Source organism: Pleurodeles waltl, chromosome 4_1 (assembly GCF_031143425.1).
Source record: "Pleurodeles waltl isolate 20211129_DDA chromosome 4_1, aPleWal1.hap1.20221129, whole genome shotgun sequence".
In the NCBI taxonomy this organism is placed as follows: domain Eukaryota; kingdom Metazoa; phylum Chordata; class Amphibia; order Caudata; family Salamandridae; genus Pleurodeles; species Pleurodeles waltl.
Window position 1 is genome coordinate 538189199 of NC_090442.1, and position 22270 is coordinate 538211468.

The following is a 22270-nucleotide window of genomic DNA, read 5'->3' on the forward strand; positions in this document are numbered from 1 at the left end:
GCCAGCGGTCCAATCCCCGCACGCACAGCACCTCCCAGCTGTCCTCGTGTTTCCCCACCCCGCCCTCGCTGCTCCCAGCTGATCGAGGCCCTCCTCCGCCCGTTGTCCAGTGGTAAGCTTAGTGACTGTAGTACTGTTACTGTTACTCTTGTAATCTCTGTTCCATTTGTATTTTCTGCTTTTTGCCTTGTTGCGCCGGTTTTCGCCATATTTTTGTGCTCCATTGCCCCCCCCAGCGCCTCGGCTCCCCCGAGCCGTCTCCTCTCCCCCGCCGCTGCGTCCCTGTGGCCCGACCCCTCGAGCCCCCATTCGTTCCCGCCTCCCAGCTGCTCCTCCCTCCCACCTCCCCCTCTTAATGGCCGTCACTGCGCACTACGGTGAGTGACCTTTCACCTGCTTGGCCAGCGGTCCAATCCCCGCGCGCACAGCACCTCCCAGCGGTCCTCGTGTCTCCCCACCCCGCCCTCGCTGCTCCCAGCTGATCGAGGCCCTCCTCCGCCCGCTGTCCAGTGGTAAGCTTAGTGACTGTAGTACTGTTACTGTTATTCTTGTAATCTCTGTTCCATTTGTATTTTCTGCTTTTTGCCTTGTTGCGCCTGTTTTCACCGTATTTTTGTGCCCCCTTGCCCACCAGCGCCTCTGCTCCCCCGAGCCGCTTCCTCTTCCCTGCCGCTGCGTCCCTGCGGCCCGCCCCCCCTAGAGGCCCTATTAGTTCCCGCCTCCCAGCTGCTCCTCCCTCCCACCTCCCCCTTTTAATGGCGGTCGATGCGTGATGGCGTGCCAGAGGCAAGCCCGTCTGCGTCTGTCCGTGCCTGGACCGCGCCCAGTGCCACCCCCCCGGTACATGGGACCCCGCACCTCCAGACGCCGCTACACTGCCAGCGACCTCGACGCCCTCAATCCTGGCCACACTGCAGCATGCTTCCAGTCCTCACCGAGAAGCACCAACTGGCCCTTCTCCTGCCGCACCTGCAGCTTCACCTGCGACAGAGCCACCCAACCTCCAAAGACCAGAACCAACCACCTCCACTGCATACTCCTCAATACCCACTCCGCACGCAAGCACGCTGTCGAGCTCTGGGACTTGCTCGACACCGCCGCTCCAGACGTAGCCTTCCTTACCGAAACCTGGTGGAACGACTCTTCGGCGCCTGACATCGCCATAGCCATCCCAGACGGCTACAAAATCTCCCTCAGGGACCGCGCCAACAGAATCAGAGGCGGAATAGCCATTGCCCACAAATCCACCCTCAAAGTCTACACCCACATGGACGACACCCTCAAGACCGCCGAACACCTGCACTTCTGAATACACACCGACCCCAACACCACCCTCAGAGGTACACTCGTCTACAGACCCCCCGGACCTCGGGCACCTTTCAGCGACTCCATCGCCAACCTCGCCAGCACCCACGCACTCACCTCCATGGACTACATCCTCCTCGGGGACCTTAACTTCCACCTTGAGAACAACAACGACAACAACTCCACCACCCTGATCGACAACCTCGCCAACCTCGGCCTCAGACAACTCGTCACCACACCTACCCACACCACCAGCCACACGCTCAATCCCATCTTCTCCACAAGCACCCACATCATTTTCAACCACACCACTGAACTCCACTGGACCGACCACCACTGCATCCATTTCACCTTCAAGAAACAGACCAAGCACCACCGCACCCAACAACCAACCAGTCGCTGCTGGAGCAAAGTTACCAAAGACCAGCTGAGCAGCACCATTGCCCAGAACCCGCCTACCGACCCAGACACTGCCACCCACAATCTCAGACAGTGGATCAACGACTGCGCCAACTCCCTTGCACCACTCAAGAAGACCACCAACAACCAAGCCAGCAGAAAAGCCACCTGGTTCACCGACGAGCTCCAAACCTCCAAGCGTGACTGCCGGAAACTAAAGAAGAAATGGTTCCACGAACGCACACCTGACAGCCACGCAGCCCACAAGGACGCCACCCGCAGGCATCACCAACTCATCAGACTAGCCAAGAGATCCTCCTTCAAAGACCGCCTGGACAACAACGCACACGACAGAAAAAAGCTCTTCAGCATCGTGAAAGAACTCTCCAACCCCAGCGCCAACGTCAAAGACATCCCACCATCCCAAGAACTTTGCAACTCATTGGCCACCTTCTTCCACCGGAAGATCACCTACATCCACGACAGCTTCAACACCACGACCACCCCGACCAAGCCAGACCCCACCCCCACAAACACCACCAGTGCCAACCGCCTGACCTCCTGGACCAAAGTCAACGACACCGAGACATGCAAGATCATGAACTCCATCCACTCAGGATCTCCGTCAGACCCATGCCCACACCATGTGTACAACAAAGCCGACGCAGCCATCGCCCCCCAACTACGGAAGGTCATCAACATCTCCTTCGAAACAGCGACTTACCCGGAAAGCTGGAAGCACGCCAAAATCAACGCCCTCCTCAAGAAGCCCAAGGCGGACCCCAAGGACCTCAGAAATTTCCGACCCATCTCCCTACTCCCATTCCCGGCAAAGGTCATTGAGAAAATCGTCAACACGCAACTGACCCGCCACCTCGAAGACAACGACATCCTGGACCCCTCCCAATCCGGATTCAGACAAAACCACAGCACCGAGACCGCCCTTCTCGCCGCCACAGACGACATCAGGCGCCAACTGGACAACGGCGAAACATCAGCCCTCATCCTCCTGGACTTGTCAGCCGCCTTCGACACGGTCTGCCACCGCACTCTAAAAACACGCCACCACAAAGCCGGAATACAAGAAAAGGACCTCGACTGGACCACATCCTTCCTCTCCGGCAGAACCCAGAGAATCCGCCTCCCTCCCTTCCGATCCGAAGCCACCGACATCATCTGCGGTGTACCCCAGGGCTCATCCCTCAGCCCAACGCTGTTCAACATCTACATGGACCCCCTCGCACAAGCTGCCGCCAACACAACCTCAACATCATCTCCTACACCGACGACACCCAGCTCATCCTTTCCCTCACCAAGGACCCACACACTGCCAAAACCAACCTTCACGAGGGAATGAAGGCCGTCGCCGACTGGATGAGAAGCAGCCGTCTAAAACTGAACTCGGACAAGACGGAGGTCCTCATCCTCGGCACTACCCTCTCCGCCTGGGACGACTCATGGTGGCCAACCTCACTGGGAACCCCACCGACGCCGACCGACCACGCATGCAACCTGGGTTTCGTCCTCAACTCCTCCCTTTCCATGTCAAAACAGGTCAACGCAGTCACCTCCTCCTGCTACAACACCCTCCGCATGCTCCGCAGGATCTACAAGTGGATCCCGACCGAAACAAGAAGAACAGTGACTCAGGCTCTCGTCAGCAGCAGGCTAGACTACGGCAACGCACTCTACACAGGTATCCCGGCCATACACCTGCGACGCCTCCAACCCATCCAAAACGCCTCCGCCTGTTTGATCCTCAACATACCCCGCCGCAGCCACATCTCCCCCCACCTGAGAGCCATTCACTGGCTCCCTGTAGACAAGAGGATCACATTCAAGCTCCTCACCCACGCACACAAAGCACTCCACAACACCGGACCAGCCTACCTGAACAACAGACTCAGCTTCTACACCCCCACCCGACAGCTCCGCTCCGCAAAACTCGCCCTGACCGTCGTTCCCTGCATCCAATGAAAGACCTCCGGTGGCAGATCCTTCTCCTACCTCGCCGCCAAGACCTGGAACACCCTCCCGACCAACCTGCGGCTGACCCAGGACCTACTCACCTTCAGAAGACTCCTCAAGACATGGCTCTTCGACCAGTAGCAGCCCCCCCCACCTCAGCGCCTTGAGACCCTCACGGGTATGTAGAGCGCTCTATAAATAGATTGATTGATTGAAAGTGTGGCATCACATAGGTGGTTTGAGGCATATGAAATTGCTGTAATCCTTGTTTTTTTCAGTGAATTTCTAGGGCCTTTTAACATTAAGTAAGATGCCCATAACAATGCGTAGTTGAGCGGGTTTGATGCAAGGCCTGGCCTGCCATTGTGCAGACCCACCCAAGTATACTGCTCCTGCCCCCCTCCTTCTTGCCATCCATTGTCCAAGTCAATGCCCCTGCTCCCTCATTATACCCCTATGTGGCTGTTGTTCTGCAACTGCCCTTCCCGCCTGCCCTGAACAGTTAGCTTGCTGACCCCTGTTGTCCGAGGCCATGCACCAGTCCCCTCCTGCCCTGCATGATCGGATGTGCTTCCACTGCCACCTCCCTCCATGGCTCTTCATTGTACTCTATGCTGCAACTGTCCCTCGTGTCTGTCAGATATGGTCAGCTTGCTTCCCTTGCCTCTTTTCCCTCTGCTCTCTATTGTCCATGCATATGGCCTTGTCCCCTCCCTATTGCTTTCTATGGTCCGTTGTGCTGTACTGCAGGCCCGCTTGCCCTGTGTGGTGTATTGTGCTGCTGCAACCCCTGACCCTTGCCCTGTAAGGCTTCCCTTTGTCATCTTAGTCCATGTTACTACCCCATTCTTCCTACCCTCCCTGATCCAATGTACCATACTTGCCAACATTTTGAACTTGATGAGGGGGAGGTTTTAAAAAAAAAAAAAAACATGGGTAACTGATTTTCCCAATTGGCTTACATTGAAAAAGAGGAGATTTTTGGCTCGAGGCAGATAAAATAAAGCCCTTTTGGGCTTAAAAACATCAGGAGTCTCCTGCCTGAAGCGTCTCTGTTTGCATTTATGGTTGACTATGACTGCCTCTTCCTTCTGCCCTTAATGGTCTGTTGCATTGCCACAATCTCTCATGCCTGTCCTGCATGGTTGGTTTGTTGCCTCTGCCCCTCTTTCGCCTGCCCTCCATGGTCCGCTGTACTGCCACTGCCCCTTCCGCCTGCCCAGTGTGGTCATCTTGTTGCCTCTGCACCTTTCTCCAAGCCCTCAACTATCTGAGCCCATGCCCCTGACATCTGTCTCCCACAGTATTCTAATGAACAACTAGATTGCTAACATTCTATGTTTATTACAAAAGTGTGGCACGCCTGACATCATCTTGATGTAATCAAAACTATAATACCTAAATAATTCCCTTAGAAATGATAGATATGAGAGGGGCTTATTATCACATAAATTATGGTCATTGCTCTAAAAAACTAACATTTCCTGAGTTCTCAAATAGCGACAAAGCACTTTTAAATTATTTGCTATCTTTATTTGTTTTTTCCAGTTTATCTATTATTTGTTACACTTAGGATAGAGGATGTGGCATTACGGCCAGAGCTGCAGAGTTTGTGATGTTGGATTCAGCTCAACATCCTGTGATTCTGGGCAAATCAATGAATTTCTCCATGCTTAAAACGAAAATGAATGTGCCCTTGTTTAATGTAACTGATGCTCATGTACAGCAATCTAATACCCCGAGTCAAGTCTGCGCTATACAAAACTGCAAATTATGGGGGTTATTACAACTTTGGAGGAGGTGTTAATCCGTCCCAAATGTGACGGATATACCACCAGCCGTATTACGAGTTCCATAGGTTATAATGGACTCGTAATACGGCTGGTGGTATATCCGCCACTTTACCGTCACTTTTGGGATGGATTAACACTTCCTCCAAAGTTGTAATAACCCCCAAGTGTTTTGTACACTTCTGTCATTGGGCAATACTTGGGCTACATTTGGGTGATATGTGTGCTACATTTGGGCTCTTTTTTTCTCTGGTGGCCATCGTGGGAAACTTATTTGTTATGAAACTCCCTAATTTCTTGTTTTAGCGTAGTATCCTCAGTAGAAAATGCTTTCAGTTTTCCACTTCGATTCCATCAAGATGGTGTTCAGTTGTGCCACATTTAAAAAAAAGATTCAGAACGGTATCCCTCTAGTTGCTTATTACAACACTGTAAGCTGCTGATCAACAGGGAGTTAAGGGCAGTCTGCTGCTGGTGTTGAAAGTGCATATTTCAGGCCGCATATCAGAATATTTTAACAAAATAAAAGATAAAGATACTTAGGACACAATAAACCCCCTCATGTTGTCTCTTTCTAAATGAAATGTTTTAAGTTTTACCAGTTTGATTCAAATGATATGGCTTCAGGTGTGCTACACTTGTGTCATGAGTAAGCCTGTTAGCAATCTAATTGTTCTTTAGAACACTCTAGACAGCTGCAGTAGAGCATAAGGGAATCAACTGACAGGCTGCTCCTGTGGCAGTAGGTTTCACTGAGAATGTCTGACTTCGTTCTCATATGGCTGAGAAAGATAGTGTTAATCTGCAGAAAATATGCTTTCATTTAGGGTGCTAGAGCAAGGGGGCGCATATAGGTCGAAGAATCTTTTGGATCGCATAGAGTATCCTAGTTAAGTGGTAACCAGTGAATCATCAATAAACATCATAACATGTAACGCCATAAACCCTTATCTAATAAGAAAATACCATCACTCTCATAAGGGTTAATTAAGTTATTCCCTATTAGTTACAATTCTAATCAAAAAACTTTATTTGGATAATCAATGATTAATTACATTTTATTAGCATCATGAGCAAAATATCATCAACCTAACTCAGCAAATCTTGATCATTGAATAGTTCAGCAATGCAATTCAGTCAGTCAGTCATCACCATTAAGTCGCCCTTGTCAGTCTACCTGTCTCAAATTAGCATCAGCATGTGGGTCTTCATGTGAAAACAATTTAATCAAAATTCATTAATTTGGAAAAATCTAACTAAGAGAGAAAAATATTTTAAGCAGCGCAGTTGGTACCTAGAAGAAAAAGGACACATTAGTCAGTCAACATTTTATAGCTACCTATCCAAGATAGATCAGCAACGAGTCAGTCTTTGTCTCCAGGTCATCAGTCAAATGCAAGGCTCGGGCTCACAGAGAGCAAGCCCAATTTTCAGCACTTCGGATAGTATCTCCTGACGTCATCAACTTTCGCCCCTCCACTCTGATCTCCCTTCTCGTGTCATGACTTTTTATTAGGGTCTATCAGTCCATCCCACAAATTGCTAATTGGTCAACCTTATCTGAGGTTATAATTCTAACCTATAGTTTTTGTTTACCACTTGTTTGCGTCAGTTCAAGCACCAAGTTCCATTAATATGATTGGTCCTTCAGTCGATGAGAACATCATCCGGCTCTTCAGGTAACAAAATTGTTGCCCACAGTCTTTTAGTCAGTGCAGTCCTGGGAAAGTACATTTAGCCTACTTTACACTTAATTGTATCAGTTTGTTCTTATTTGTCTCCTGTCCGCTGGTACATTGCAGAACAATCTAGCAGAGCTCATCTGAAATCTGTACAGTTCAAGGTCCTTTTCTCCAGTTCCAGTCCTCGGCAGCTCATCGCGTCTCCACGTTTAAGCAAGCAAGGCCCAGCGCCGACCATGCCTCTAGTTCGGCTAAGTTTAGGATACGAAGCATCATAAAACATAGGTTATATCATCAGTTTTGACATATTAATACATAATTCTTATATTTTCACGTTATTTTAGTACTGTTAACATACATGGTGACCCCTCCCCGTGGACACATTTTACTCATTACACGTATTTTCAATCATTAGTTTAGTTTGTCATCATTTCTCATTAGTATGTATAGGTAAATCATTTGAATATTCTCATATTAGCATATCTGCTCCAACACCTCTATGGGAAAATCATGAGAAAACTGTTTTGTCTGAAGCATGATTCATGAAATCCTAGCAGAAGGCTTTTTCACAGGGTAAAATTGCCTTAGAACACACCACAATTCGTAAAATGGGTATGGTACTATCAACAAATGAATTATATTGTAACTAAAATCTATTATCACCCTATATATGTTCTCAGTTAGTGACCTCAAAAGCTGCCATTGACTGCAATGCATTTCAATGGGGTGCCATCATGTATATTGGTCTCAAGATGGCTGCCAGCACTTCTATGTTAAAGTGCTGGCAGCCAATCAGATCTCACCATGAAATCTGTGCTTAGTCTCAGCCCAGATATACAAAAGTGATTTTCTTTAAAATCTGAAAAACTACTGAACAGATTTACACCAAATAACAAAAAAGTGCGCTTTCTGGACCAAGAGCTACTTCTCTGCCAAATTTGGTGTCTTTCAGTCCAGCGGTTTGGGCTGTAGTCATGTTTAAAATTTCTATGGGAATTAACATGGGAAACACACTTTTTTTAATCCCCCTTTTTCTCGGCTTCAGCTTGACGGATCACCCCAAGGCTTTCTATGCAAAACAAGACATTCTAAAAGGTTTTGGTAAATGCTAATTCCTAACTGACTATAATATCCCTGTAACCTTTTTTATTTTTTTTTGTAATGCAACTGGGGTTGGGCGTAACCCTCTGCATGCAACCGGTCATGCACAGCAGGGGGTTTGCCGAAATCTAAATTCCCTTAATATATAATGGGATTTAGATTTTGGTGGACTTGATACTCACAACCGTTGTGATGAAGTAACCTGTCTGTCGAGCTCTAAATCAGGCCCTAGTTTCCATAGGAAAAGCATTGTTTGTTTTGCCTATACCTTTGGTGCCGGTTGATGAATCTTCACAAAATTTGCTAAACTTGTACGCTAGCCACTTTAGCTGTGTGGAAATTTTGGGGTGATTCATCAAGCGGGGCAGAGAAAAAGTATGGTCCCAAAACTTGTTTTCCCAATGCAATTTCCCATAGGGATTTTAGGCACGACTACAGCCAGAACCACTGGACAGACCAAATTTGCCAGAAAGCTAGCACTAAAGGATAAAGAAACATAGATATCTAGGAACGTAGACCTTTTGCGGATCCACTCTTAGAGGATCTGTCGATCCAGGAGAAAATCAAGGCTCTGATTGCTGGCCACAACTTGAGGAAAGTTGTGGGCGCCCTTTTTGTTTATCGGGGCCGAGGAAGAGGAAATAACACCAAAATACTTACATGAGGGATCAGCATACAGGTATTCTGACTCCATAGGAGAGATGAAGGTCCTCCTAGGGAAAAATCACCCTTTTTTTTTTTTTTTTTTTTTTTTTTTAGCAATCCATGGATCTGCAAATCCACCATGGAGCTCAGTGTGCCTCCTCTGTAAACTTCCAGAGATGCCGCTGATCCAAAAAAAACAATGAAAAAAAACCTACCCACACACAAAAACCCATGGCATGGGGTTGGGTGCATGCAGGGAGTTGCCTGCTGGCCATGCACGGCAGGAGTTGCATTAACGTGCTCTAATTAGATGTTACCTTACATTAATAAAAACATAGAAATTTGCTGAAAAAAATCGAAGGTTACAGGGGTGTTATAGTTAGGTTGACTTTTTACCCATTCAAAACCATAGAAATTCAGCAGTTATAGTTATACTCATACTTATATGAAGCATCTACAGCTCAGGCCATTAAGAGACTTTAAGTGATGAGTTATAGTTTCTTAACATGAGTATATCTTTCAGTATAACAGCTGAATTTCTGCGGTTCTGTAATGGTAAAACAGCAACCTAAATATAACGTACCTTTGGTTTTCTCAGTGAAAACTTATGTATACATAGATATTTACCAGTTACATATCCCAAAATAACGAGGCTCAAATGTGGAGGTCTGACCATGGGATTGGGAGTCCCATAAACATATATCCAGAATTTCCTTGTCCAATTACAAAGAAACGTCAAAACGCCTTCGGAAAGTTGACAAATATATTAAAGATAGCACTAGTTAGTTCCTCCCAACGCATTTCAGCCGTAGCCATGATCACAGATGGGGGAGTCACAATTCAAATTACATAAATAGCAAAATACATCAACATAGAAAATGGACTAAAACTACAATGCAAACAAACTACTCAAAAGGGTGGGCGCCATCTTGGCGTAATTCACATTGTGGAGTCCACTGACATCCCAAGATGGTGCCCACTCTTGATGTATTTTGCTATTTATGTAATTTGAATTGTGACTCCCCCATCCATGATCAAGGCTATGGCTGAAACACGTTGGGAGGAACTAACTTGTGCTATCTTTAATATATTTTTCAACTTTCCGAAGGCGCCTTGGCATTTCTTTGTAATTGGACAAAGAATTTCTGGATATATATATATAAATGTATATATTACCGACTGGTGGTCATCAGTAGGTACTTATAGTTAGGACCTAATTTACTTAGTAAAAGCATTTTTTGACTTGACTATATATTTGGCACAGTTTGCCAAATCTTCACAACATTTTCTAAAAAATAAATAAAAAAAAAGTGTGCCCAAAAATCGTGTTGTGCATGGAAAGTTTCAGGGTGATCCGTCTAGCAGGGGCCTAGAAAATGGGGGAGGTTCAAGAAAAGTGCATTGCCCATGTTAATTCCTATAGGAGTTTTGAACACAACTACAGCCCAAGCCACTGGATGGAATTACACCAAATTTGGCAGAAAGGTTGCTTTTGGTACACAGATTACACTTTTTTATTATTTGGTGTAAATCAGTTCAGTAGTATAAGAGAAATTAAAGGAAAACCAAATTTGCATATATCTAGAGGCGTGAATGCTTTGCAAACCCTCCCGATCTTGTGCAGAGATCTGATTGGCTGCCAGCACTTCACCCAGGAAGTGTTGGCAGCCATTTTGAGATTCGGCTTCAGCTGTGTCTCAAAAAAAAAAAAAAAATGGGGGCAGGATACTGTTACCCTAGCCTTGGTGCAGGGGTCCCCCAAGGATAACCCCCCAGGCAAAAAATCACAGAGAAAATTGTGAATATTCAAGAATTTCACCGTGATTTAAAAATAAAATAAAAGCAAGAGCAGTGTCCCATGCTTGCTTTTGTTTTTGCCCCCGGCTGGGCCAGGTCCCAGCACCATATTTTTTTAAGGAAGTGGACGCACGGCCTCCCTCCTATTGCTTACTGAAGCCCCGTAGTCTGCCACTTTAAAAAATATGTGGGATGCGCAATGCCCCCGCAGCACCGGGGACCACCCCCTTCCATTGGCAATGATCATACTCAATGGAGAGGCCGCGCAGCCCCGCCACAGCCCTGGTGACTGCCACCTCCCAGGGACTATCAATATAATATATGGAGGGGCTTCACAGCCCCCACACTCTGGGCAGCACGACCTCCTGGGGGCTCCAATAAGTTAATGTAGGGGCTCCTCCCCGGGGCACAAATGAAACAATGGAAGGGGACCATGTGACCCCCTCGTGGAGCCATAGAATGCCCTGGGGACCGTCATCCCCACAGGGCCACCTCCTGTCATCTCCCCAGGTGCCCACCCTTGGGATGTAGCTGTTTGCTTTTGCTTGGTGAGAGCTGACTGCTCCCGCTAAGCAAAAGCAAACATAACTTTGCTCCCAGCAAGCAGGAGCTGTCAAACAGCTCCCTCTTGTGAAAGTGGAGTTTTCATCTCTTTACCTGCATGCAAATATGCGTGAAGGGACAAACATGAAAACATTGCTCCTGCAAGCAGGAAGCTGCTATTTAAAGCAGCTCCTTTCTTGTGGCAGCAATGCTGGCTCCTACAGGAGACAGGATCCGGCTGGGACCACGGGGGCCTGAAGAAGCGCGAGGAATAATCACATTGGCAAAGCTAGAGACACACAATGTCATAGAAGACATTTCCTCTGCATCCTTTATGCAGCTGTAGTGTAGGAGATTCACTATACATTTACTCAACAAGGTAGCACTTTTATATATATAAATAATTAGCCAACAGAAAGTATTCCATTTGGGTAGACATTTTGCACAAAATAATGGCCTCTTCTTGGATAAAGACACATGGCAGAAATCATTCTTGCATGATGCTCATATAACAGAAATTAAACCTCAACATGAAGCACTTACAGATATAAACAAAGCAAGTGTCCACATTGAAGCTCCACTTATGTAAAGTACTAATCATCCTAACTTTGGGTGTTTGGCCAAGCGAAAGCAGGTGTGTTTTTCACTGCATTCCCATTTTGTAAAGTTATCTGTATTCCTTGATGGAGGTATTTGTATCCTTGCCTTTTTCGAGCACAATAGCTCATGTGGTGACTGTGATGAGTGGGTTCTTTCTTGTCAACTGCTACTGAGACCCAAACCACTGCGCCTGGCCAAAGGCCTTGCGCGATGCAGCGCTGAGTGGTAATAGGTGGTTAGTCGCGCACTACGTGGGGTTGGGTTGATTATAGAGGGTTAGCTGCAGGGCCGTGAGCGGTGGTGGTTGAATCAATGCATAGTAATTAAAATAACTTTACATTAAAACAACATAGAAATTCACTGAAAGAAAACAAAGGTTACAGTGACGTGATAGTTGGGAAATAGAATTAAAATTTAAATTGTCAAGCACAATATCTCGTGTGGTGACTGAGAGACGGGCTTTTTCTTATGAATTGCTGCTGAGACCCAACTCCATGGTATATGACCAAAGGCCATGCATGACGTGGGTTTGGGTAGTTAATGGGGGTTGCTCTGCGGCCAACCCTTGCACCGCATGGCCAAAGGCTGTGGGCAACATGGGGTAGGGTGATTATAGGGGGCGGCTGTGCGCAACGCGGTGTTGGGTGACAATAGGGGGCTGACGACAGGTTAGGCCCTACAGGCAACCCCTACTGTGCACGGCCAAAGGCCATGGGCCATGCACAGTGGTGGTTGAATTACCTTATAGTAATTAAAATAGCTTTACATTAAAAAACATAGAAACTCACTGAAAAAAAACCTAAAGTTACAGGGATGTTTTAGTTAAGAAATAGAATAGAAAAAAACATTGAAATTCCTTTAAAAAATACAAAGGGTGGAGCAGAGCCTGCCCGGCTGCAAGATGGCTGCTCGTTGACAGAGCTCCGCCGACCACAAACAATCTGCTTCATAATCCTGTGGCTGTAGCAACATGTGATCCCCATGCTGTGCATCCCTGGCAATCACATCAAACCAAAGACCCAAAACACAAAGCAGCACTCCAGCGGTGATCCTGTGACACGAACACAAATCCCGGGGAGGAGGCCTGGTAGCGGCCTACACGGCTGGAAGCGAGCCAGGGCAGAAGGGGAGGACATCGAGGGTGCCCCAGCTGGGCTGCTTGCAGCTAACAGCCAGACAGGGACAGATGGGAGTGATGGTTAATATTGCGAGGTCCCAACAGGCAAGGTACAGTGGACTGTCAGCCAAATAAGCCTACTGCATAGAGATCACCATAGTAGGCCCATGGTATGCAGATCAGAGCAGCCCCCAGCGAAGTAAGGCACCGCCTCTGCAAGGAGTTGGGACAAGATAGGCAGCATCAGAGGTAAGCTGGGGTCGACAAATAGCAAACAGGAGCAGACGTTGGCACCTTGGTGGACAGGAGACTGCACACTTTGCCCCCATATTGAAACACAGCAAATGCCCGAAGAGGAAGTCCCCTTTGAATCGCTGTGAATGTGAAGAGCTGAGAGCACAGGGTCCTAAACAACAGGGCCTAAAGACTGGCATGGGGGAAAAGGGGCACCCAGAGACCAGGCTCTGCCTGAGACTAGGATCAGACGAATACAAGGTTGCAACGCAGAAGAAGCCTGTACAACCACGGCGATGAGGGTATCACATAAGCCAGACACACCGCTTGCCATGGGCAAAAATGATAAAAACCAACCCAAGCTATACTTTGACCAATGTAGAGCACATAAAACACCAGTGGAACAGATGGCCGCACCAACTCCCGAAGAGGGGGACACGGCACAGGAGGAAGAGACTTACCTAAAGTAGATGTTGCCCGCAATGCAACAAAGCCTGGCTCAAATAGACAGTATGATTGACTCTCTGTCCTTCAGGATGGAATGAATGACTGAAACACTAGACAAACATGCAGAGCGCTTATATCAATCAGAGAGGCGCATTTCAGACATAGAGGATGGCCATACACCATTAAATTCCAATCAGCCTTGTATGAGTAAGACGTTAGCGGCCCTACAGATGAAAGTTGATGATCTAGAGGCCAGATCAGGCAAAAACAATCTTTGCATAATGGGCATTGTGGAGTCCACTGACAACATGGAGGGATATATAGAATGCTTGCTAACCCAGGTATTGGGCCGTGACACGTTTTCAAATATGTTTGTGGTTGAGAGAGCACACGCTTGCTGGTGGCCATCCGCCTTCAGGGGCACCTACTAGGCCTATCATAGCCAAACTATTGAAATTCAGGGCCCGTGATGCGGCTCTGCGGTGAGCAAGAGAACTAAAAACACTACAACATGAAGGGATGACAATCTCACTCTACCCTGATCTTACACAGCAAATACAAGAGGGAAGAAAACACTTTATCCCACGGAAACCTCAGCTACAAGATCTGCAATTGGAATACTGCATGCTTTATGGGGCCAAAGTACGTGTAATGGGGGACGACAAGCCAATCCTGTTGACAGACCATAAACTGCTTACCCAATTCCTGAAGCGGCGAAATGCTAAAGCGGGCAGGCGAGACATAGCAGAAGACTCCCTATAAGAACAGAGGGAAAATGTATATCCAGAGATTACAGTTTTGGTTGTTGTTGGTGGCATGAACAGATAGACACAATAAAACTGTGCCTGCGAGACTTGGGTAGTCAATCTGGTCGATAATGATGCACTGTTGAAATGCTAATGTATGATTTAGGCGCTATTGCTTGATCATGGGACTTAGATTCAAGACAGAAGATGCTTGATCCAAAATTTGACACCGGGGGGAGCTGATATATATGACACATAGAAAGAGGGGACTCCCCCCCCCCTTCATGTGAACAGATGGGCGGATTGGGGAAATGCCTGTTGCGGGTGGGTGAGGGGGTCCTACAATAAGTTACCAGTTGGGATTCTTTTGTTAGTATGGCAATTGCAGACTCACACGAAGAACACCATAATAACAGCATCTTGAACACCACGTTACACATGACAGATCATAATTCTGAGCTGGATGGCGGAGGGGTTCTGGCACTGTGAGGTTGGTATCATGGAACATCAGGGGGGTTAAATGATTCCAGAAAGGTGCAGAAGGTAGTAGCCTACTTTCAGTGACATAAGGTTGATTTGGCTATACTGCAAGAAACACATTTGTAACCAGATAGTGCCATGCTTATCCCAGGGCAAATGCAGGGACAGTTTCTGGCAGTGGGTTCACGATAAATTCCAGTGAAGTACTGTTATGGGAATCTAAACATTAAGGTATCTGCCTTCAGGAGCTCACAGCAGACCCCAACGGCAGATATACTGTGGCACACTGCAGCAAAGATATCACCTTTCTCATTATTGGGCTCCATAGTCCCAATTTCGATAATCCACAGTTTTACTACGATCTATCTGCTATGGTGGCAATGTGGAGGAGCCTCCCATAGATATGGGGAGGAGACTTTGGCCCATATTTATACTTTTTTAGTGCTGCATTTGCGTCATTTTTTGATGTAAAAATGGTGCAAACTCACCAAATACAATTGTATTTTGTATGTGTGTGCAGCATTTGCGTCAAAAAGCGGTGCAAAAAAGTATAAATATGGGCCTTTAATTGTACTTTAGACCCACTGTTTGATCGATCAGGGGGTGCCCATAGAAAACCGGCCTCTGCCGCTAAGGCGGTGAATGAGATGGCGGCAGATACTAGGATAGTAGACAGATGGAGACACAGACACCCAACAAGTGGAGGTTTTACCCATTACTCGACAATACACGATTTGCATACACAAATTGACCTCTGGTTAGTTTCTAAGAGTCTGGTCCCCAGTATGCATTTGAAAAACCCCTGGCCCAGAACATACTCAGATCACTCACCAGTCCTGCTTGAGTTTTAGGTGGGTCCCAAGAACATACCCCCCATTTATGTGGAGGTTCCCCCATATTCGTTATTTGACTCAGTGTTTCGGGATGACTTAGCCACGGCCATTAAGGAATTATTTCAGGTCAAAATTGGCTCAGTCGCCAATATAAGCACGTTGTGGGAAACATTCAAAGTCTATATTTGAGGGATTACTATAGCTAAGCAAGCTGGGGTCCTGAAGTTGCTGCTTGGATGCTTGGCCCATCTGGAGCAAGAAATTGCTCGATTAGAGGAGGAGCATCTCCTAACTGCAGACAATCACCTCTTGGGCCGCATCCATGCAAAGATAACAGCATTTCAGGACATAGCACACACTGAAGTCCAACACATGGGGAAATATGCAATGGCCCCGTATTTACGGGAAGGGACAGTGCCCGGGGTCGACATTGGCGGGTCTGGCACACCCCAGTAGAGAGAGACACAATTTTGGTAATACAAGATGAAGACGGCAGTATAATCACAGACCAGGAGCAGATTGAGAACAGATTCTGTGACTATTACTCAGCCCTCTACACAACCAGAATCACTCCCGACTTAGACACAATATCTGATTATTTGATGCATTTTGCAATGTCATTGTTAATGAATGCAGACAGGCAGCTCCTCGTGGCACTCCTGCAAGCTGCAGAGATATGTAGAGCTCTCAAGGGTATGGCAGAGGGAAAGGCCCCAGGGCCAGATGGGCTAACAGTATCTTTTCTATAAAACCTTTCAAGATCTGCTAATACCCCACTTGACGGCTGTGTATGAGGAAGTGGCTAGGGCTAAGGAGATGCCACCATCTATGAAAGAGGCAGTACTTATCACATTGTTGAAACCTTACAGTGCTCATCATATAGGCCATTATCATTAATCAATGTAGACACTAAAATCTATGCTAAAATTCTGGCAGACCATTTGGCAGCACTAATACCCAAATTGATAAAACCAGAGCAGTCGGGATTCATCTCGGGCCGCAACCTTACGGCAAACCTCCTTACAGTGTTTGGTGCCATCCAGAGGTAAGAGCTGTTGCAGTCTTCCTGGATGCTGAGAAGGCTTTCGACTCTGTGGAATGGCACTTCCTGCTGGCGGTGCTTTGTCGTGTGGGTGAAGTTTTTCTACAATTAGTACAAACCCTATACGAAAGACCATTAGCAAGAGTCAGGATCAATGGATCAGTATCGGACATGATACATATCACCAGGGGCACCAGACAGGGGTGCCCATTGTCGCCTCTATTATACGTGATTGTCACAGAACCGCTTGCATGTGCTCTGTGAGAATACCATGGACACCGGGGCCTTAGGTTCCAAGGGTATAACCTAGTAGTCTCCACATATGCAAATGACACGTTATTGTATATCCGAGACCCAAGCCGTAATTTTGTACCAAAACCAAAAGGTTATAAAATATGGTGCCCTTTCTGGTTTGCGGATTAACTGGAATAAGTCCATAGTGCTCCCCCTAACACCAGCCACAACTCACATGGACTTTCCCCTTAAATGGGAGACAGGCTCTGATAGATATTTAGGAATCCAAATTCATACAGACCCCAAGATAGTAATGGCAGATAATTACGATGCTGCAATAAAAAAACCGGCGGGGAATGTGGAAAGGTGGATTAGACTATCTCTCTCACTGGTGGGACGTATAGCCCTCATGAAAATGGTGGTACTCCCAAGGTTCCTATTCCTTTTCCAGAATATTCCTATGCTCTTGCCGAAATCAGTTTTCTCTACCCTGAGAACCTTCCTTATTAGACTTGCTTGGGCAGGAAAGTAACCAAGAGTGCAGTGAAGAGTGCTGACTGCCATACGAGCTGGGTGGACTCAATGCACCCAACCTAGAGACATATTATAGAGTGACACAAGCCATGTTTCCACACGCTTGGATACATGGCTCCTCTCAACTACCATACCTGAAAGTGGAACGGGGTATGGCTGCCCCACACTCTGCCATAACGGATATTTCTGCCTCCGATCTGGTGTCATGGGGTGCTTGACTCTTTAAAACAACTGCACACACTTGGCATAGTCTGATAACTAGACAGGGGCTCTCTCTGATATACTCTCCTATTCATCTCTGGAGTGGTGCGCATGGTTCCTGTTAGAAATGGGGTCCTTGGTTGACAGTCAGGTTACCCCCTGTTCAAGCAAGGACCCTCACTCTAGTCAGGGTAAAAGAGAATCACCCTCAGGTAACCCCTGCTTACCCCCTTGGTAGCTTGGCAGAGCAGTAGGCTTAACCTCAGAGTGCTAGGTGTAAAGTATTTGTACCAACACACACAGTAACTCAATGAAATCACTACAAAATGACACAACACCAGTTTCGAAAAATAGGAAATATTTATCTAAACAAAACAAGACCAAAACGACAAAAATCCAACATACACAAGTCAAGTTATGAATTTTTAAAGATTAAACTCAAAAATAGCGCTTAGAAACAAAAATGCTTCGATGAGATGTTAACACGGCGTTGTGACGGAGTCGTTCCCAACAAGCCGACACCAGTGGCGCCGGACACGGAGTCGTGTAGACCCCCAAGTACAGTACCTTTGGTGAAGAGTGAAAACAAGCCGATGCGCGCAGTCGGGAATCGCGGCGTCTGTGTGAAACGTTGAATCCGTGCACTTCGAGCGGCGTTGGTCACGACGTGGTGCGGCGACTTCCACGGAGTCGCGGACTTCAGCGGGGCTGCTGCGGCATCGGGCCTGCGAAGAGCGTCGCGTTGCAGCAAAGGTCACGGCGTCAGGTGCAGGCGGCGTTACCGGATTCAGCAGCGGCGTCGGTCCGAAGTCGTCCAAAGTCGATTTCCTTGGATTTCCACCAGCTTTCCTTTCAAGGGCCCAGGGACTGGGTAGGGCACCACTTGTCAGAGCAGGAGTCTCTCCTGAGACTCCAGGTGCTGGTAGAGAGAAGTCTTTGCTGTCCCTGAGACTTCAAACAACAGGAGGCAAGCTCTAAATCAAGCCCTTGGAGATTTCTTCACAAGATGGAAGGCACACAAAGTCCAGTCTTTGCCCTCTTACTCTGGCAGAAGCAGCATTGCGGGAAAGCTCCACAAAGCACAGTCACAGGCAGGGCAGCACTTCTTCCTCAGCTATCAGCTCTTCTCCAGGCAGAGGTTCCTCTTGGTTCCAGAAGTGTTTCTAAAGTCTGTAGATTTGGGTGCCCTTCTTATACCCATTTTAGCCTTTGAAGTCAGCTTTCTTCAAAGGGGACTCACACCTACTTGTGAAATTCTGCCTTGCCCAGGCAAGGCCTCAGACACACACCAGGGGGTCGGAGCCGGCATTGTCAGAAGCAGGCACAGTCCTTTCAGATGAGAGTGACCACTCCACCCCTCCCTCCTAGCAGAGATAGCTAATCAGGAAATGCAGGTTACACCCCAGCCCCCTTTGTGTCACTGTCTAGTGCGAGGTGAAAAACAACCCAACTGTCAAACTGACCCAGACAGGGAATCCACAAACAAGGCAGAGTCACAGAATGGTTTAAGCAAGAAAATGCTCACTTTCTAAAAGTGGCATTTTTAAACGCACAATCTTAAAATCAACTTTACTAAAAGATGTATTTTTTAATTGTGAGTTCAGGGACCCCAAACTCCACAAGCCATCTACTCTCTAGAGGAATCTACACATTAATCTTATTTAAAGGTAGCCCCCATATTATCCCATGAGAGAGACAGGCCTTGCAACAGTGAAAAACGAAATTGGCAGCATTTCATTGTCAGGACATATAAACCACATTACTATATGTCCTACCTTATCCATACACTGCACCCTGCCCTTGGGGCTACCTAGGGCCTACCTTAGGGGTTCCTTACATGTAAGAAAAGGGAAGGTTTAGGCCTGGCAAGTGGGTACACTTGCCAAGTCGAATTTACAGTGTAAAAATACACTTACAGACACTGCAGTGGCAGGTCTGAGACATGATTACAGGGTTACTTGGGTGGGTGGCACAACCAGTGCTGCAGGCCCACTCGTAACATTTGATTTACAGGCCCTGGGCACCTCTAGTGCATTTTACTCGGGACTTACTAGTAAATCAAATATGCCAATCATGGATAAACCAATTACATACAATTTACACGGAGAGCATATGCACTTTAGCACTGGTTAGCAGTGGTAAAGTGCTCATAGTTGAAAAGCCAACAGCAATAGGTCAGAAAAAAAATAGGAGGCAGGAGGCAAAAAGACTGGGGATGACCCTGCATAAGCGAAAGTCCAACAGTTCCCAAGAACGCAACACAAACCCGGTGGCTGCATTGCACAAACGGAACGTTAAGACAATAGGAGACTTCTTCCATGAGGGCACAATGTGTACGTGGGCATCAATTGCAGAACAGGTGCAACCAATAACCCCTCTTATACAAAATCGATAATATAGAGCCAGACACGCAATGGGGTCAATATTAGGAGATGAATTGCAGGAGCCACCAGATATGGAAGCCCTATCCTTGATTATTGCGGACACCCAACCTAGTAAGCTAGTGCCTAGACTTTACACACACACAAGAGGCTCGTGGGAATGAATTGATGAAAGCTAGGTTGGAGTGGCAGAGAGATTTGGGGATACAATTAATGGATGAGCAGTGGCGCTACTGCTGCTCAATGACTTGTAACATGTCACTCAATGGTAGACACCGTCTGATACACTTTAAATTAATTAACAGGACATATTACACACCCCTTAAACTCTTCAACTACGGGTTATGCAGTGAGGCAATTCGTTCTAGATGTGGTAAAGAACAGGTGGGATTTCTCCACATGGCTTGGTCCTGCTAGGGCATACAGTGGTTCTGGGAAAAAGTGTTTGATGAATTGGAAGGCATGGTAGGAAACCGACTGCAATGCATGCCCCTCCTCGCTCTGTTGGGTTATGACAGAGAAGTAGGGGGAGACGGTCGATGCTTGATATTGATGGGGCTGCTGCTGGCAAAACGTAGGGTGGCCATGAGATGGGACAGGGGGCCATTGCCTACGTTAAAAGAACGGCATGCTGACATGTTATACTGCAACACTCAGACAGATATATACAATGAGCTTATCCCCCGACAAACAGACCTAAACAGTTCTGGGGACCTTATCAGAAATAATTAAATGGGAAAGAAATGGGAGAGCCTGAGGGTGATGTGACGAGTGGCAATGCTGGGAGCAGTCCTAAAAGATAACTTGCAAGCTCTCGGATATACACTGGGTGTCATATAGTGGAGAAGTTGCGAAACACATCATCATAGGGGAGAACTGGGAATGTAAAATGGGCACCATTATCATACTAATTCGCTTTGCTTGGCCCTTCCGGTGTAGCCATAGATGTATATGTTAGATCGTACTTAAGTCATGTATGTATATTAACATTATAATGTGTGAAGTTATAATTGCATTTTGCTTGAAGTGTTACAATTGTAAAAGCATAAATTAAAAAAATACAAAGGTTACAGGGAAGTTATCATTAGGCTCACTTTTTAAACATACAACACCATAGAAGTTCACTGGTTATTGTTAGTTATCTCAACGAGCTATAACTCGTCCTTAAGGTAATTATAACTCACGCCCTCACCATGCACTGCTAATTTCCCCACAAATTACAGAACTCATGACATCTTTGATAACATAATTTATAATATCAATGTAATATTTGCACTAAAAAAATATATTAAAAAACTGGGCATGCCGGAGGCGCGAGTTATAGTTACCTTAGGGCATGGGCTATAGTTACTTAAGATAACTACAACTATTACAGTGAATTTCTATGGTTTTGTACATTTAAAATGTGAGCCTAACTATAAAATCCCTGTAACCTTTGGTTTTTAGGTGAATGTATATATACATTTATATATTTATAAATATAGATGTTGAGATACAGATATATATATATATATATATATATATATATATTTGTTTATATATATATATATATATATATATATATATATATATATATATATGTTATATAAATTCACAAAAAAATCCAAAGGTTACATGTTAGACCTGACAGCCTAAGGGTGGTCACCCCTAACTTTTTTCCTGCCTCCCTCCACTTTTTGGACACTGTTTGTGCTGGTTTTAGGACTCCGCACACTTTCACCCTGCTAACCAGTGCTAAAGTGCATATGCTCTCTCTCCTAAAACATGGTGACATTGGATCATACCCAATTGGCTTATTTTAGTCCCTAGTAAAGCGCACTATATGTGCTCAGGGCCTGTAGATTAAATGCTACTAGTGGGCCTATTGCACTGATTGTGACACCTACTGAAGTAGCCCCTTAACCATGCCTCAGACCTGCCATTGCGAGGCCTGTGTGTGCAGTTTCACTGCCAATTTGACTTGGCATTTAAAAGTACTTGCCAAGCATAAAACTCCCCTTTTTCTACATATAAGTTACCCCTAAGGTAGGCCCTACGTAACCCATAGGGCAGGGTGCTGTGTAGACAAAAGGCAGGACATGTACCTGTGTAGTTTACATGTCCTGCTAGTGTAAAACTCCTAAATTAGTTTTACACTGCTGTGAGACCTGCTCCTTTCATAAGCTAACATTAGGTCTACCCTCATATACTG